We start from the raw sequence: 14,278 nt of genomic DNA, 5'->3' as shown, positions 1-14,278 counted from the left end.
ACCAAAAGCACAGCCCAAGGTGAATGATGAGTTCGGTATTACGCGCGAACATGAGTAAATCTGATAAGACGAGATTAAAAAAAAACAATAAAGAAACCTTTGACATGAAGGAAGGTAAGAATACAGCCTATCGCGGATTTGAACTACTCTTTCTTCTGCCTAAATTTTAGACGCTCCTTGCCTTCCTTCATGTCGCATGTTCGTTTATTTTTATGGTTGTTTTTTTATTCTGCATTTATCATTATTTACTCACGTTCCCGTGTAATACTTCTCTAGTCATTCACCTTGGGCTGCGTTTTTGGGGCTGTTGTCTTTCATTTGACGCGATTGCTGCTGATAGGTGGCACAATCTAGAATGTATAAATAGTTCGGTCCCGTAATAAAATATCAGTTGCAAGTAGAGTGTCTGTCCTGTCTCATCTTTCTGTGTCTCTATCTTTTAAGCACTAGTTACCATGTCGGAATCCGCTAACAGACAAGCCCAATTTAGGAATTGCGACTATTGTACTTTGGGCCCGGTTAATCCTTCTTTTATGAGCTACGATCTTTCCGTTGCCTATGTCAACTACATAGCCTATACCATGTGCCGTGCTAGAGTGAAGGACTTTGCAATTAACATCAGTGTGGTGCCACACACTCTTCGGACATGTTTCCCATCGGTGAAACACGGGAGAAGCTTAACCAAAGTTCTGCGATCTGAGCTATGGATACACGGGCGTGTCTTTCAAATGTGTCTTCGAGTACAAGCTGCTTCTGTCTAGTCTACTCACCATTTTTCAGCTAACAGATGTTCAGGATGTGGACACGACAAGCCCAGCTAGCGGCTAATCTTCAGTGCGAGCTGTGTTTACCTGCACTATGAGCTGACAAGAGGACCGAAGAGTAGTGTGACGTGAACCGCAAGAATTTGAAATGTCTGGCTGGCATTGAACTTCCGCGTGATATATGAAGTGTTTAGAGCTGTGCACCAAAATTTTCCTTTTGAATAGCTGTGTGTCGCTAGAAACATAGCAAGTTGTGCTGAACAAGAGAGTCGTGCTGCAGCTATTGCGGAAGGCGTTGATTGTTTGATGTACAGCGGACAGAGTCACAAGAGGAAGAGTGATTGACCGGTTATGAATACAATTACCTTGCTGCAATGCAATGTCTTGGCCCTATTGTGAAAGGTAATGAAGGCGAGCTTACCACGATGACTAGAATGGTGCATGAAGAAAAGGCTAAGCAGGCAATAGATAATAATTTCAAAAGTGTTATGCTATCTGCTAGCAAAACAAAACAAAAAATCTCCGCCAAATAACACAGCCTTAGTGTTCGACTTAACAGCGTTAGCTGCGGGGGCTTGAAGTGTTTATATCGATGTGCTCAGCAGGAGAACAAATCCAAACAATGGCAGATGTTCCCTTTCAGGATACATCCCTTCTAAGACAAAAGCAGCACAATCTACCTCATAGATTCTGCACTACTTTTGCGATTTACAGCCACCTTCGCTATGTCACGTCTGTTTCCTTGTTATATAACTTCATAAATTTTATAAAGGTGTGCGTCACAACACGACGAATCGTTTTACACCATCCGTAACCACCTGCGACAAACATTCGGCCGTAATGGCCGTCTGAAGGTCCTCGCAACGCAGGGTTTAGGGGCGCAAAGGTCGTTGGTGCGAATCCCGCACATATTTTGGGCTTCATTTCAGTTAGAATTTTGTCCTCAGGAACATACTACAGCATGTGACACCACTTCGAACATTCTGCGTCGAACGGGTGGCCCCCAAATTTTATGCGAACGATGGTCGGTGGGGGGTCTCACTACGATGGCAGCTAAACTAGCACATATATAACGGTTCTTTCAACTTTCCACGTGTCAGCGGTTGTGGCTCAGCTCAACTTCCTTTTCATCCTTATTTCAGTCACAACCCTAAAGTATAGGTATAATGAGGCGCTACGCGCCCACTTTTGCTCCGTCATATACTGCGGTCACCTGGTAACTGTTTTGGTCAAGTGAACCTTCATTGCAGACAGACGCGTCCTTGACAAACGTAAGTAGTAAGAGCTAACGCTCCTAAAAAGAAAGCCTTAAAGTCTCGCGAGCATCTGGCTGCAACAAAATTGGAGGACAGGTTGTGGATATTCTTCTTGGTCAAAACAAATAAGGAAGGAATTCCCTAGAGTGCTATCGTGTCACAAAAAGACCTGGTAAGGTGTGCTATCCAGATTTTGGCAAAAACAGAAAAGCACCTTCAGTGTAGAGGTCCCCTTCCGGGTCAGAAATTCTGGACAGGTAATCGAATTTCTTTCAAGAACTGCCCTGCTGTTTCTATTTCTGCCTTTTCTATAAATATTGAAGATTGCTTTTAACCCCTTCCACGGAATGAGTTACTGGGTACTGTGCGGAAGCGCACTGAAGAGTTACTTATTGAGCCTCCAGAATGCTAGTGGAGTTTCTGTTGATAGTTTTGTAGAACTGCTTAAAGTTGGCTTGTTTGTGCAAAATGATGGGGTATGCATAGGCCAGTGTATCGCTCCTATTCTGAGTAAAATATTTCTGGCTTAGCGTAATAAGCGTGTTGCTACATGCTTAAAAGCAGTAAAACAGTTTAGATTCATCAATATTTTCCGTTACGTGAATGGTTTTCTAATGATCAATGATTTGTCAGAGCGACTAATTGAAATAGCATTAGTGGAAACAGGGATCAATGTGTTTCGCAAAACAACGGTGGGACCAAATTTCACGCCCGGGCTACCCCTCGATGGCTGTTCGGAATTCCTGAATTTGTGCATTAGTCTTGAACAACCTCAGTTGTGCGGGAGGTACCTGCTGTGCTCCTGAGAAGAAATTTCACCTTGTAATTTGGCCCTTTCCAAATGAGCAAAAAAGAGCGTATTGCGGAATTATAAGCGTGGTGCTCTCAACCAGTCTTGCTGTCACAAGAGATGTGCTTTGGGCTTGTTGGTCTTGTAGCATGGCTAGAGGGAGCAGCGCGAAAAGACGAGGACGAACTCAGAAGCAAAGAGGACAGGCGCCTGTCCTGTTTTTGTTGTTGTCGTTGCCTCTGAAGCGATGGCGCATACCAACAGTAGGGGATTGGCCAGGGATTGGAGCAAATCCAAACAGGTGACCCTATCCTGTTAGTTTCTGCTTTCGTCCTCGTCTTCTCACAGGACTCAACGCAGCCACTAAGAGCAGGGGGCACGACTGAGAAAGTCTAGCTACCTTAAGGATGCTGAAGCCTCCATTGCAGAGGACCTTGTAAAAGAGGCCTACATCGGCGATAGCCTCAAAGGCAACAAAAAGACCAAACCAAGCAAACGACAGGCAGCCTTTCCGTACATGCACGGTTTGTCACTCTGGCTTAAAAAAGTGACGAACAGTAACGGCATTTCCGTTGTGTTGACGGCACCTAACAAGCTCGGCAAGCTTTTCCGGGCAAGTGTCACCGACTGTGAGGACAGTAGTACCTGCACTGTAAGGCACAGAGCCCAAGCAGTCAACGGTCAGAAGGGCGTCGTTTACAAGATGCCCTTGCCCTGCGGCAAACACCATCTGGCACAAACTGGCCTTTGCCTCAATGAGAGAATACAGAAGCACGAAGTGATTGTTTAAGCCGTTGCTATCGATGGCCGCCTGGCCGAACATTGTAAGCGGTGCCCTTACAAACCACATGCATATCTGAATGGAAAGATACGGTAGCATTGGGAAGGATTAGCAAAAAGGGGAGGGGGGAGGGTAGGAGGGATTCTTTGAGCCCATTACATTAAAGAAGCCGGTGAGAAGTGCGTGAGCACTCTTTCTGGTGCACTCAAAAAAAAAAAAAACAAGTTATCTTAGTCTGTACGCAGCTCATTCCATCCTGTAGGTGCGCAGGTTTTAGCAGTAAACAGCGTAGCATTAGTTTTCTTCTCTTCCCGGAATGCCTTGCGGCTTTATTTCACCTGGTTTTAAATCTCTGTCACGGCTTTCTTTCTTCCACTTTAGTTCTGCCTTTAGGCTCGATACGGTTTACTATGTGGAATTGTTTTTTGCACCTCCGTTCAATCGGCCTTTGAATTTTTTTTACAGGTTTTTTACAATGCGTAAATTCCTTTTCTATTGTACTAAAGCCATGTTTTTAGTGTGTAAGTATGTACGCTTCACAGAGCGCGCCTTTAGGTACTGGACAACATTGCTTTTAGCTTTTGCAGGTGTCTTTCAATAGGATGTTGCTATTCTACTATCGAATCATAATTTTAAAACTTTTGGGCTCCATCGCGGATTTAAACTTATCTTTTTCTCTGTGACAATTTTAGACATTCCTTGCCTTTCTTACTGGCACAAGCTTCTTTATTGTTACACCTTTTTTTAATTCTGCTTTGATTAGGTTTAGACATCTTCGCGTGTAATACTGATCGCGTCATTTACCTTGAGCGGTGCTTTTGGTGTGTTGTCTTTTATTATCATCACTTGACGCGACAGCAGCTGGCAGGTGGCATCAGCTGAGCGAATGCATAAATATTCCCGTCCCGTAATAAAATATCAGTTGCAAGCTCAGCGTGTGCCCTGTCGCATCTTTCTCTGTCCGTGTCTTTTTATTCCTAGTTACCATGACAGAATCGGTAAAGCGACCAGCCCAATTAAAAGGCTTAGCCTCATTTCGATGGAGGGAGCAGGCAAAAGACGCCCTTGCGCTGTATATGTGTGTGTGCATGTGAGAGGATTTGAGCGGCAAGTACACGAGCCTGTTTACGAGAAGATACGGGCAGGGACACTATTAATGCCTCATGAGAATAGCAGTGATTCGAAAGGCTCAAAAGTGAAAGAAATATGAAGAACTATAGGCTCGCTTAAGTCACCATAAGGGTGAAATGAGATAGTATTGATTTCACATGTTTTCGCAGCTTTTGTTGTAACTTTTGTTTGTGTTTCCGTCAGTCTCTTTGCAAATTTAAGTTCTGCAACCATCCAATTTCCGCTTCTAGCTGCAGTATATAGCTGGTTGCCGCTATGCTGTGAGAATGCCGAAACTTGCATATGTCACATTTTTTCTTTTTTTTTTTTTGCTTAGCTTGCTCTGTAAAGAAACTCTGTTGCTGAAAACCGGGTGGGCAGGTTGGGATGACGTCACGAGAGTATGAGCCCTGCTTTTAAAACTAATTAATTTACCAGCCGCTGCAGTGGCTCAGTGGTGATGGCGCTCGACTGCTGACCCGAAAGACACGGCTTCGCCCAGGCCGCGGCGGTCGAATTTCAATGGAGGGGGAATTCCAGAGGCGCGTGTGCCGTGCGATGTCAGTACACGTACTCAGGTGGTCGAAATTTCTGGTGCCCTTCACTACGGCGTCCCTCACAGTCTGAGTCGCTTTATTACGTTAAACCCTCTATGCCATCATAAATCATTTAATTGCCACCTGCCACGATGGGCAACCTGTGATGACGTCGCAAGCTCACGTGACACTTTTCAACCACTCAGTGAATTTCTTGACGCAGCATATTGGCGGGTTTTGGTGCGACGGCAACTCTAACACTAACGGATTAATAGACACGTAGCTAGCAGCCGCCCACGCGTAAGCGACCACAACACTATGCGAAAAGCCCAAATCCCCCTGCTGTGTGATGTCGGTGCACATTTTATAAGCCCAGGAGGTAGTAGCTAATCCCGAGCCATGCAAGCAGTCGCCTCTTTCTCTCTTCTCTCTTTTACTCTTTCATTCATCCCTGTTCTCTACTACACAGTAGAGGCGCTGCCCGATAGTTAGTCAGTTATTCGGTCTGCGCTTTCCTAAAAACCAGCTTATTTTGATTCTCCTTCCTCGGCGGGCAGCAGTTAGGAGCGCCCAGCACAGCGCCTGTTAAAGCACATGTTTGATGAAGAAAACAAAAGCGAGAGGCACTAACAAGGAGCTTAGGGGTTCAAGCTTATCTGTCAGGAAGAAGCAGCAAGTGAACACCTTCCGCTCAGGTAGTTCATGCCCCGCTAAGTGCGGCTGCGCAATCTCAGTCCCCAAGAATACGAAGTGTCGAGCTGAAAGCACGCGATAGTGCGCATCACGAGGCGTTCTAACCGTCAAAAAAATAAGGCACGCGGCTCAGTGGCAGTAGAAGAACGCATGCAAGAAAACGGGCTGAAACGAACGAAACGAGTTTAACGCGTTCTGAAGCTCCCTTTCATTCCTCTTCTCGTGCTTCGAGAGCCACCTAACACGATTATCGGCGAAACAACTCCGCCCTTCACTCGACAAAGGCGCCGCGCGGCGCAAGACGCTCTTCTTTATTGACAGATACTAAACGAGCACGTCTTACCAAGTGAGCCACAAACAAAAACTAAGCATAACGCACCTAGAAACGGGCTGGATTTCTCGCTTGATTTGTCCGGCGTCCTGTCGTCTGTCTCGTGAAGGACTCTGCGTCTCTCTTGTGAACGACGGGGCGGCGTTTGCTCGTGCGCTCTTTACGACTAACAGTGAAGACGACAGAGCGTGGCGATCCGTTGTTAGCTTACGTAACTGCTACGGATGAGCGATCAAGAGAGGCTCGACACAGGCGCTGCCCATCCCAGTCTGGACTTGCGCAATCGGAATGGGTTGCCCTAGACCATGTGCGTGATATATATTTGTGCTTCCAAGCGTTCGACATTTTACGCTAGCAGTTGTGCGGGACCCAATCGAGACGAGGCGAACGCAAACGACGCGCACAGCCCACTTGCTCTGAAGTGAAGATGCAGGGCATTTCTTGAGCTATAGCGGCTTCTTTGAATGGCCCGACACCAGTATTGATCGCGCTAGACGGAGCATTGCCTGATCTTGGCGAGCCCCTTGTTGAGAAACTTCAGAGGCTGTAGGAACTTACACGTAGGTGAAGAGCGGTAGAATTGACGTCGCCTTCACGTGAACTAGGGAGAACAGATGATTGAATAAAGAGCACTGCATATTTAGTAAGATAATATTGTGAAGGTGTTTTATCCTAATGCTTGATGCTAGAACCGTCTCTCAATATCATTTATGTCTCGATCTTCTTCGGGGTAAAGCGTTTTTGCATCAAGCGTGTTTTCGGCCGCAAATTAAATTACAATCCTCAAATCACTTATATATTACTAAAAATAGCAATTATGTCATGATCGTCATCGTCAGCCTAACTAGGTGCGCTGCAGGATAAAACCCTCTCCCATATCTCTGGCCTGTGCCAGCTGCATCCATCTCAACGCCGCTAACTTCCTGTTTTCACTCACCAGCTCGACTCGCTTCCAAACTTTGCTACGCTTGCCCCCTGTTGCTATGCATTCCGTTAGGATAACCGACTATCGGCTGTCACGCCTTCGCATTACAATCCCTGCCTATGCCAATTTCATTTTTATGATTTGAACTAAACTAGGGTATTAACGCGCGCTTGTACCATGAACTAGTCTGCTCTCTTCCTGTCTCTTGCTGCCCACAATCTAATTTCAAGACTTTTCGCTATCTTTACATGTCTGCTTCATAGGTCAATAGTCTCCATATGCAGGTGTTGTATACTTTACTCTTGAGGGGTAGTGATAAGCTACTAGTCACGACATTAGAGTACTGGCCAAATGGAAACCACCCAATTTATTTTCTTCTAGTTACTTGAGTCTTAAAGTCGCAGTCAGCGGTGACTGTCTACCCCATGTAAACGCGTTCTCTTACCATTCGAAATGATTCGAACTCGATCTAAGTGTTCCCTTTAAACAATTTGCATCATTTTGTTCTCGGCACATGAATTCTTCCTTCACTTCGTCCCTCTAGTTTTGTTAGAGCTCATGAAAGTGCTATGCACTTCAGATTAGTCATTGGATATACAAAAACGCTCTCGGCATACTTCTGCTGGAATATGGCCGTGGTTCACACATGCCGCGGTCACAAAGCCTGCGCGAAATGTTCCACGAAAGATTCCGGAATTAAGAACTGCGTTGCAGTGGAGTTGCACTGTACCAACTGCAAAGATGATCAAACTAGTTACTCTAGGCCTCGAGGAAGAGGCAAAAACTAAAAAGAAATCATAACACTGAAAACAAAAGAAAATGTAATCAGAGAAGCAAGAAAAAAATTCGCATTGACAAACAAACCTATTTGCATTTACGGCAAAGACAAATTTGGCGGATGTGGTGCGCTGGGTCGGAGCGCCACACCCGGCTTCGTCCTCTGGGCAAACAATGCCTCTGGAAGGGCTATCCCCGCCCCCGGCAGAGGCGGCTAAGGCTGCCCTGCGACCCTTGAAAAAGGGGCCACCGACCCCTCAGTCGGCCGTCCGCAAAGCTTCCCCAGTTGTGAGTGGCCTCTGAACCATGCACCCGCGGGCTCTCCGCGGGCCTCCGGAGCATCTACTGAGGCGATGGACACAACACAGAACTCGCCCCAGCTTCAGCGGCGGCACAGTTCTCTTGAGCGAAAAAATAAAGAGAGCACACCAGTACCAGGACCCCGAAAACCGGAAACATATGTTTAACTGCACCCTTAAAATTTATTCAACGCAGCGTTCCTAATTAGTTGAAACTGTCGGGGACTTTTAAAAAGCTACAGTGATGTGAAATGTCTTTTAAACTCGCCCTCCCCATAGGCTTTATGCTTTCAGGAAACTTACTTAGGTTCTGAACATGCAAACGTTTTAAAAAATCTCTGCCTCTCCCGTAACCGAGAGTAGAGTAAGCATGAAATGTTTACGGGCCTAACGTCATCTCGGTGGACACCCGAACCGCACCGTACAGGAAGGGAGGAACGCCACCACCCGTTCAGCGCGATGCCTTGCCATTTGAACGCAAGGTTTTTTGAGGGAAGGAAATGGCGCAGTAATTCTCTGCCATCTCGGTGGACACCCGAACCACACCGTAATGGAAGGGAGGAACGCCACCACCCGTTCGGCGCGATGCCTTGCCCTTTGAACGCAGCGCTTCTCCCCCGGGCCCCTGTGCGCCTGCGCGGCTTTACTTCGATGCGCGAAGCCCCTAAGAGTTCACGTATGACAACGAAGTGTATCGTGGCATTTATGTGCTTTCTGCACGCGTTATTGAAATCAGAAATTATAATTCCGTGCATTTTTCAAACGCACAGCGACTGATATCTTGATAAACATTGAGAAGGCACTGGCAGCAGTTATTTTTTGTGACTCCTTTGGAGACCAACCGGCGCTTGCATGCCGGTCGCGTAGGCGGGCTTACAGAGTCTCGTGAAATCTCGTCAAGTCTCGTACGGTGTCCGGATGTTCTCGTTTCAGAGCCCGGATGACTGGAATTCAGTGCCCGGATGACTGGAATTTAGTGCCCGGATGACTGGATTTCAGTGCCCGGATGAGTGGATTTCAGTGCCCGGATAAGTGGATTTCAGTGCCCGTATGAGTGGATTTCAGTGCCCGGATGATGGCTCTCGGTCTCGGCGTGACGTCACCACACTGCCGACAACGGGGGCTAAAAGCATTTCATGCTTAAAAAAGTGTAAAGTCTTTCGGCGTGGCCGAGAGAAAGCGAATAGGCTCTCTAGAGGTGTTGCGATTATCATTCAGTCTAGATTTCAAAGGCGTGAAATCAAGTAAAAAACCAAATGCGAAGCTGTTGCAGTTACTGTTGTTAATTTTAAAACTACCAGAATATGCTCCATATATCTCGAGCCACACCTAACAGCTACATTTTATGACTTAGAAATGCTTTTAGAACATCTATCAGCAATATCTATTGGTCAGGGATCCTAATGCCCACTCCTCTTTCTGGGGAAGTTAAGAAACTTACACTAGAGGCGTGTTTTAGAGGATTTTATTCTAGGCAATAATGTTGGCCTACTGAATTAAGGAAAGCACACGTGCTGCTCCTTAGGCACTAAAAAAATTAGCTGTTTAGATTTATCGTTTAGTTCATCAGCTGTTTTTACTGATATTAAATGGTATATGTTCTGGATAACCCACGCGGAAGGGATCATTTGCCAATCAGAATTAGCCTGTCATCCTCCCCGTCAATCATCCCGTCAATCAGGCTTACATAGACTTTTTAGGTACCCTTTGCCAGAGCATGCCATTGAAACATTCATTGGCATTCTGTGTCTTGTCATGCAAACATTCTTTAGGAGCTTTACCCTATTCGGAACGCCATTTGAAAGTCCGTCCTTGTGCCTGTAGTAACATTGGCAGGCCGCTTTTGCTCGGTTGAAGGCACGCCAGCTGCTTGCTCCTACAGGGCACAGCCCATGCATTGGATTGTCGCCCAATGAACTGCAGTGGAACAAACTAGTTAGCGTCGCCTGTTTCATTCCTGCAAGATTTCCGACATTATCTCTGATGGCAATGTCATAGTAATTTTGAAGGCGATCAATGAGCCCATCAGTCAATTTTCCATTGCCACCTAATCAACGCGCTGTCTTCAGCTTTCTTAGCCAGCAGCCAACCCGCTTTTGGACATGGCCAATGCATTCAAATTTTTTCACGCTATTTGTTCCATAAATATCCTTCACGGTCGAGTAGGTCTTCTAGTCTCCATCTCCGTAGTAGTGTACATATTTCAAACCACGCGTCGTTTCTTACCTTTAAAACGTATGGTAAAGTCCAATGGGCTAGATACCACCCTCAGTGCCAGTGTGGTTGTCATGACAAGTTGTGTGATTCGCCATCCATTCCAGGAATTCGCAGCTTGTGGGACTCAGTTTGCTCTTGATATTGCATCACTTGCATGTGCTGGACAAAGCTTCCACATCAATTATTCTTCCTGTATCCAAAGATGTCAAAGAAACACAGCCGTTCAATGAAGAGTGGCAACGTTTTTGCCATGTGCCATCCCCTGATACTCCGCACTGATTACTGTTGGCAGCCTTCTCCACTTCAGCTGCTGCATCAATCACTGACTTCGATGCAACCTCGTTTGCAGCGTCAGACACCTTCAAAGATATTGCATATACAAGTCGAACATTGTTCTCCACTGAATGCCCTGACTTTTTTGATGAGAAGAAATGGTTCTCATAGCCACATGCAACACACAGAGTAGCAACACACAAGACACACCTGCATAGGAGCGCTCCTCAAATTTCAGGGATATTGCCAAGCACTCCGGACACACCAGCGATGAAAAAATACTTGACAGAATGTCAAGGTCCATTATCCTGTTTCTGTCCGGCGCAGAATTCGATCTGCAGTCATTGTAGTCCTCCACATCGCCGAGTTTCAAGGCACTTGCTGAAGCACTCACGTTGCCGGGTTTCGGTTCGTCGCCATCTTCACCTGTCGTGTGTCCATTTCCGGCAAACTTTCGCATTCGTCTCCTCTGCACTCTAAACTTTCCCATGTGGGTAAAGCGCGTAAACAACGAAGTGAAATCGTTGAAGCACACGAGGGACCGAGCAAGCAGTCTGCAGATTCTTCCATTTGCGCTGGAACACTCCAGGGTACACAACTCACGTGATCGAAACATCATGCGTTCCTTTTGCGAGCACTTTTGTTATTAAATGAAAGCAAGAATAAAAATACACGCTTAGAAAAAGTTATTATCATTGTAAACTGAAAAATTATGTGCAAAAAATGGTAACTCTGCCAAAAAACGCCAATATTTTTCGGTATGTGGAACACAAAACTGTGTTAGTTTGTTTTGCAAAATGCACAGGGGCTTACAAAGTTGACTGTATCTTTGGAAGGGTTTTAGTTAGAAGCATAATTTTTGCTAGTCATATAGAAATGATATGTAATTTGATAAATCAAATTCAGAAAATTGATTTTAAAAAATGTTTTAAAAGTGCGCTCATACCTTAACAAGCAACACTTGTGAGGAAACCTCGCCGTTGGAAGTTACACTTGGCTGACTGTGCGCTGTTCCATGAATATGCCATTCTCCAAAAACTGCTTTCGGGCGATCTAGGTTTTGACGAACTGATCAAGATGTTCACCGCCTGTATAATCACTGCAGCACGCTTATCTACTCCTCAACCCTCAAGCGTGGCGAGACAAAGTCATCTGACGCGGTACTCACGAGAATGTAAATAAACGAAAAGGAAACAAATTACAGCATGGGGAATTTTTCGCAGATACCCAGCTCATAAAAACCTTATAAATTAAAAAAAAAACGGAAAATCTGAAGCCAGACAACCCGTCGGAGCTCTGAAAAAAACATCATGGCAGAACTATATATCATCTGTAAAGAGTACAATAGCATAGAAGAAAATGTGGCAGCAATTCTATAAAACTAACGGCAGCTACTTTCTTTCACAACCCTTTGTCTCATGGCCACACGTGCCCAAACAAGTATTGAAGAACAGGCTTACATTCTAGCGGAACAATTTTCTACAATTACTATAGTTCCGCACATTACACACAGTCATTTTTAAAGCACAGAAACGCAGCTGAAAAACAAAGACTTCAAACGAGAAGCAGTTAGAACGAGCCATATAATAACTCAGTTGCACTCGAGGAAAACCATAGCATATTGTCGCCTGGCAAACAGACAGCACCCGGCCCTGATAAAATAAATTTTGAGATGCTGGCACATTGTCCCGAAGCTTCAATAGAAGTACTTTTACAATTCATGAACAAAATATGAAAACTGGGAAAATACCATAGGCTTGGAAAAAGGCGGTTAATGTGTAATTCCTGAAGCCTGGAAAACTGCCAGCCTCTGCTGGAAGCTGCAGACTCATAGCACTCGCAAGTTGCCTCGAAAATTCTTTAGAAAGTGTACAGAATACTAAGTTAACGTTTTTCCTCGAATCCCGTGACCTTCTTCACATGCACCAATGTGGATTTAAAAAATTATATTTAATAGCTGAGCATCTCGTCCGCCTTAAAAACACTGTACGAGAAACATTCATAAGAAAGCAGCACTGTCTGACAGTATTTTCTGACATGGAAAAGGCTTACATACGGCACTACGTGGAGGCTTGGGATTCGAAGTGACCTAGCAGATCCGTGGAAGGATGCTGAACGGCCTGAATGATTTCCTCTCTGACCGCTAATTTCACGTACTCATTGGTTCACTTTCCGAAAGATTCGCTCAGGAGAATGGGGTACCGCAGGGCTGTGTTCTTAGTACCACGCTCTTTGTTGTAAAAATGAATTCCACATTAAACATAATTACAACATTCATCATGTCTTCCGTTTACGTTGATGGTCTTCAAATTTCCAGCACATTTTCCAGCTTATCAACATGTGAGAAACAGTACAACACACACCGAACAGACTAGCGACTTTGGCAGAGAGAAATGTGTTTAAATTCCACCATTTTAAAAGCTGGAGAAAAATTAGGTTGTTTAACTTAATCAAAGCAATCGCTCAAAATACCTCTCGATAAAGATATTGTAAGGGGCTAGGAGGTTCCGGGCTAAAACCCGAAGGCAGCGGCAAGCCGGCGATCAAGGCAGCGTCAGTGCGTCGTCCAGTTAGTTCAAAAAGAAGGTTCAGCAGACAGGTCTCGCGCATTGATCACAACCGTCTTTGCCCTCTTGGGTGGTTGCTTCACTGGGCCCCCGCTCGCCTGCTAAACTACAGTATTTATAAGCAATAGTAGAATGGAAAGTTGGGCGAGTTGGTATACGTTCATTTTGGGTGGAAAAAACAGCGCGAAATGGACGGAAGACAAAGATGAAGGAAACCACACGGACGAGCGCTGACTCACAACTAATTTTTATTCAGAAAAAAAGACATTTATAGTTAAAAAATCATATGACCTGACGTCACTCGCGCACATGCCTAGAATACAACAGTCTAAGAACTATATCATGAGTCAAGATTATAGTGAACTAGAATTATTCTAGTTCACTATAGTCAAACCTTACAACGCGATTTTAGAACACTGTGATTAACCGAAAAAACACGAGACAGCCAGAAACAAAAACAAAACAAAAAAACAAAGACACTAAAAAACAAAACACAAATCACGTGTTGTCAAGAAATGCGATCTCTTTATCGACCATCAATAAGGAAGGCTGACTGACGCATTCATCCCGTCTTATTCCGAATATGATATGCCTCAATGAGCTCCCTTGTCGTCTTATCTCTATGGCGGAATAAAATACGTGTGTGCGCGACTAAAGGTCTGCATACTTTCTTATTTTCAATCTTGCAAGGTTTGCAGTGCTTTTTAGATGCGAATAGTCTGAATCTGATAGTGAACGAAGATGCTCCCTAAGTCGAATATTTATACATCGGCCGGTCTGTCCTATATATAGTTTTTTACATGAAAGAGGAAGTTCATACACAACTGAACATGCGCAGTCTACACACCTTGATCTATGGGAAACCAAACAACGAAATGGGCTAATTCTTGATATATTGTCATGGCGGTTCCCTATCATGCGACAAAGCGCCCCCAACTTGTGTGGCGCAGAAAACACCA

General features: G+C 45.0%; 1 pseudogene; it reads right to left on the bottom strand.

Annotated features, from left to right (window-relative positions):
• Window positions 1-9,945: 9,945 nt before the first annotated feature.
• On the bottom strand, window positions 9,946-11,242 carry LOC149338414 (uncharacterized; annotated as a pseudogene).
• Window positions 11,243-14,278: the final 3,036 nt, after the last annotated feature.

The sequence above is a fragment of the Amblyomma mixtum genome, chromosome 6, assembly GCF_055824585.1.
Source record: "Amblyomma mixtum isolate Tamu chromosome 6, ASM5582458v1, whole genome shotgun sequence".
Classification (NCBI taxonomy): Eukaryota; Metazoa; Arthropoda; class Arachnida; order Ixodida; family Ixodidae; genus Amblyomma; species Amblyomma mixtum.
Note: the sequence above shows the minus strand (reverse complement) of the source record. Positions and strands in the feature narration are given on the sequence as shown.